At 42.7% G+C, this 5,219-nt stretch overlaps 1 protein-coding gene across 4 annotated transcripts in view; it reads left to right on the top strand.

The window, feature by feature from the left end:
* Window positions 1-3,330: 3,330 nt before the first annotated feature.
* ATP6V0A1 (ATPase H+ transporting V0 subunit a1) overlaps window positions 3,331-5,219 on the top strand; it is a 50,493-nt gene continuing 48,604 nt past the window's right edge. For 2 of the 4 annotated variants that reach the window (XM_080923604.1, XM_080923607.1), the window contains exon 1: window positions 3,331-3,424. The gene's annotated coding sequence lies outside the window, so the exon portion shown is untranslated. Of the gene's footprint in view, window positions 3,532-4,544; window positions 4,685-5,219 lie in introns of those variants that run through there. The other 2 variants (XM_080923606.1, XM_080923605.1) reach the window with 2 other exon arrangements.

A 5,219-nucleotide genomic window follows, 5' to 3' on the forward strand; every position in this document is an offset into this window, starting at 1 on the left:
TGATGGAAATTTAGATAATTGTCATGCCTTTATTCAAACAGAAAAATAGAAATTAAGAAGATTTCAGTATTTATTATAACTACGGTACTGGGGCTAGAGAGATGGCTCAGCGATTAAGAGCACCAAATGCTCTACCAGAGGTCCCGAGTTCAATTCCCAGCAACCACATGGTGGCTCACAACCTGTAATGAGATCTGATGCCCTCTTCTGGTGTGTCTGAAGACAGTAACAGTGTATGCACACACACACACACACACACACACACACACACACACAATAAATCTTAGAGAGAAAGAGAGAGAGAGCCCAGTGGATAAAGAAAAACTTGATTAAAAAATAACTACAGTACCAATTCTTGTAACTTTGTGTTTAGTTTTTGAAACAGAATTTCATGTAGCTCAGGCTGTCCTTGAACTCTTGATCCTCCTATCTTCATCTCCCAAGTGCTAGGACTACAGACATTTGCCAGCATAGCTTCTATTTATTACTTAAATTATCTATCTATCTATGTATCTATCTATGTATCTATCTATCTATCTATCCAAATATCTTTAGAGTGTGTGGACATGTGCTCACGTGTGCTCACATGCACACGAGTCTCGTCTCACTGGCCCTCGTGTAAGTTTCCAACACTATTTCATTAACCCTCATATCTGCTATCTACTTTGTCTTGATAATTAAGAATTAATTAATCTTTGTTATTTAGGTGTCTAAGCAAAAGCTCAGTTTAGAGTTGATAGTTTTGCCTAAGTCTCAGGTGGAATTGCTAAGATCTTCTAGGGCAGTAGGGATACCAACAACATTTTACTTTATCATTTTGCTTTTGTTTTTGTGAGATTGGTGCTCACCCTGTTTCCCAAGCCAGCCTAGAAATTCTGGACTCAAAGATACTACTGCCTCAGCTTCCCACAGTCAGTAGACTACAGGTGCTTAACAATACACCTGACCTAACAGAATTTCTTTAATTTTTTTCCCCCTATGCTTGGAATTAAACCTCATTCATGGCAAGCATGTGTTTATCTCTGAGCCATACCCCCAGCTTCAAAAGCATTTAAATTTTTATCTTGTTGGATAATGCCTCAAGCCAGCCATATCCTCTGATAAATGGGTGTATCTACCTCCTAGAATTATTGTTGACAGTTAAATGAGTCTGCATTTACAAAGCACTGTGGAAATTTCCTGGTACATAGTACAGTATTGATCATTGCACTCACCTCTCTCTCTTGGAATTTCTTTGGATGCTTTGTGTTTTTACTTGGCCTGGTGTTCATTAGGAGGCAATCTTCTTGCATCAGCATTCCAAATTACTAGGGGTTACAAGTGTGGACCACCTCCCTCCCTCCCTCCCTCTCTCTCTCTCTCTCTCTCTCTCTCTCTCTCTCTCTCTCACACACACACACACACACACACATACACATACACACATACACATTCACTCACTCAAGCATAGAAATGAACATATGAACATTTCAAGGGTTTTTGTTTGTTTGTTTTGTTTTTGGATGGGAAATGTACCTGCTCCATTTTTGTATCTGCAGTACCTAATACTGTTTGGTTCATAGTAGTAGACTTCAGCAAATATATTTATTACTCATGAGGTATTATCTAACATACAGAAATGCCCTCTCTGACCATAAAGAAAGGTGATGAATAGAAAAATAGACAGGGATCCCACAACATAGACATTTGAAATTAGTGTGAGGCAAGATGGCCAAGAATAGAGAGAGCATGGAGAGAAAATAAGCAAGCACTGGGAAAGGTGTCTAGCAGGAGATGAAAGGAAAAAGAAAAGGAACCGCAGCTTAACAGGTTAAAGCATTTTTTTGGACAAGCCTAATGCCAGAGTTCAGTCCCTGGGGAACACAGGATTAAAGAGAGAACCAACTCCCACTAAGTTGTTCTCTGATCTCCATACCTACACCTTGGGACCCATGTGCACAAACATACCTAATTTATTATTATTATTATTATTATTATTATTATTATATCACCTCTAAGAGAATATATTTTTAGGGAAGCCACGGCACACAGTGTTGAAACAGCTCAAGTGAATTATAGTCCGGGATAGGCTTTCTTACAGGTAGTGTATGAAATATTTGTTTGTGGTTAGGAAGCAGCTGACTCTGAGGTTAGTTTTTTTTTTTTTTTTTTTTTTTTTTTTTTTTTTTTTCAAGTCTATGAGGAAGGAAGTGACAGTCATTGTGAAATACTTGGCAGGATTTCAATTGTGGGTCTCTGTCTGCTTTGCCAGGAAAGTAGAAGACGCTGCAAAAATGTGAAAATGGTAAAGTCTAGGTCTCAGAAATGCTGCTTCTCAAGAGAATTGTAATGAATCGATATCTTCAATTATCATATGCAGTAGAAAAAGTCAAATAAAATGTCCACTGTGTCCATCATTTTGTTCGGACTCACAAAACATGTTTTGTAATTCTTTTGCCAGGCAGGCAAAACTATCAGTGCAAGTTGTTGTTACTGTTTTAAAATCTGAAATACCTCCTTCACTACACTTGAATCTTAATAGGATCTGCCACCCACAGAGACTGGCTGACCAGTTCTCCGAGTTCCTCCTGATGTTTCTGCTGACTCTACTCCTCTCTCTCTAAAAGGGGGTAAAGGACTCTGTCAATATTTAGAAAAGGAGCTTAAAAAAAAAAAAAAAGAGGTAGGTATCATTCTGCATTCGAAAGATATATGAGGAACTGAAAACTCCTACGTGGTCAGATGGGTTCACAGGAACTTGCTAAGCAAGAGAAAAATAATTACTTTGCCAACATATGGTCTTCCGTGGCTTTTCTTATCATTTGGGTGAGTGTAAATCCTAGGTAGCTGCTGTAAGTGAATGAGATCGTATGTCGCTTTTAAAGGATTTATCTTAAGTCGCTCTCCAGTCTGGGGCTCAAATATTTTCAGAGGTCTAAGAACGACAAATGATGCGTGTACGTAGAGAAGGCGAACTTTTAGAGGCCCCCTTCAGTTCTGAGATCATTCTATAATGTGCCCATTTCTTTTATGCTGCTTTCTCCAAGAAAACGTTGTGAATCGGTTCTCTGGAAAGTAGAGATGGCAGGTAACCTTGCTCCGAGGATAACAAAGAGAAAGGATTCTGAAGAGCTCTGAAGGCAAATGCTTCAAAAGTCACACACCCAGCTCCCATGACTTTCAAACGGAGACAGAAATCACAACGCCGGAACAAAGATGGCGACCACACACCAGGACTCGCCCGAGCCCCATAGACTCAGCACTGCGGCAGCACGGGAGAGGCAATATCTCATTGGTCAACTGAGATGAAGTCATCTTGGGGGCGGGACTCAGTGGTGGCGTGGGGGCGGAGCCTTGCTTGCGTACGCCGGTCGGCGACTGTGCTCAGCCTGAGCTGGGGGCTTTGCTGCGGCGGCTGCGGTCGCGGCTGCGGAGCGGGCGAGAGGTGAGCGAGGGTTGTAGAGAGAGCGCTTCCCCGAGTGGCCTTCGAGGGGACGTGGAGCGCACTCCGATACCTTGGACGCTTGTCAGAAGAATTATCGCGGATCTTAGGTCTCTGAGAGAAATATGGGGGGCTCATCTCCCTCTTCGGACACCCTTCCTGTGGGCAGAGGAACTGGAAGGCCACTGCCCGGGGATAACCCGGGAGGGAGGAGGCGATAGGACAGAGGAGATCGAATAGGCAGAGGGACCTGGGGGGATTTCTTAAAGGGTCTTACAATTTTGGGGATTTCTCCCTTAACCAGGAGACAGGTTATGCCTAGTCCAGAAAATTTCTGCTTTCTCACTATGCAGTCCAGAAAGGAAGAGGTGAATAACAAATGCTCTGCTAGGAAGGGAGGATTGGAAAACCCGAGAGAGAGTCCTCTTGGGAGGATCTTAGGTTTGGATCACCCTTTTGCAGAATTACTCTTTCTTTGTATTTTATTTCGCAACCCCCGAAAACTGCTTTTCCAAATTTGTTTTGTGTTTGGTTTCAATGGGTGTAGAGATAGTCTTGGAGAGGCCTGTAATCATGAAGGAGCAGGAGGAGGGCGGCAACTCATTGGAGGCTGTCATCCCTGTCAGCTCCTGGTCTGCGCCTGTCAGACATGATTTTATTTATTTTGAGGTTGTGGCATCGGTCCTTGTTCAAGGTGGAGAGGACTGGTTCTAGCTGCTGTGGGTGGTTCAGATTCTTAAGTCAACCCAACATAATCTCTTGAGAGATGCTTTAGTCGAGCATGTTGTTTTGCTGTTTTGAACACCAAAAGCAGAAAGGATTTGTTGTTCAGGTTCCTCAAAATGTCTTCCTGCCTTCCAGAAGAGCAAATCTCTGAAACATCAGTCTTACCTATCATGACGTTAGGACATTAAAAACAATGCAGTGTATGGTCTACTGAGGATAGATATTGCAGATGATGCTGTACGTGAGCTGAACGGGAGCTTATCGTGAATAAATAATTGCAATTTCAGTACCACTGATAGCGCCAGCCGCTGACCTGACCGGAACCCTTCCGGCTCCTAGGAAAGACGTGACAGATGAAAGACCTGAAAGACCGCAGTTGTCCTGAGGATGGGGATGAGTCGTAGGAAGCTGCAAAGGCAGAAAGCTTTTCCTCTGGCTTGTTAAAAGTGCTTTGTCATCACCAGCGTTTTCCTGTCATGCCTGAATTGAAGTTAAGCTGTGTGTCCTCCTTTGTCTTTTTTAAATGACATTAATGTGGTGAGATTCCTTAAAAGAGAATCTTTTTTTTCCCAGGAGTTTGGAAGCTTGGTTCCCTTTAGCCGTAGCTTTCGGATAGTGCTGGAAATTTTAGATGTTGGAAGTGGGCATTGTCGGTGAGAGTGGGAGCTAGTCACATCTTTTATATAAGAGAATCATTTAAGGCTCTTTTATTGTTTCCTGCTCACAAAACAAAAACAACACCCAAATGAAACACAAAGAGGAGGGTTTGAGCAAGAAAATTTGTGTCAATTGTGAAAAAGCAAACAGGAATGACAAAAAGTCTGGGCATGTTGGTGTAACCCTATAATCCCAGCTCTAAAGAGATAGAGGCAGTGCCGATGGTGGTGGTCCACTGTCCCAGCACTCAGAGCCTGAGAGGCAAGTGAATCTCCGTGAGTTCAAGGCCAGTCTGGTCTACAGAATGAGTTCCAAGTCAGCCATGGTTACACAGAGGAACCCTGTGGGGGGGGGGGGAGGGCAAAAAAAAAAAAGAGCAAAACAAAATCAGATGGGAGAAAGGAAGATCAGGAGT

This window comes from Micromys minutus (assembly GCF_963924665.1).
Source record: "Micromys minutus genome assembly, chromosome: 10".
NCBI lineage: Eukaryota > Metazoa > Chordata > Mammalia > Rodentia > Muridae > Micromys > Micromys minutus.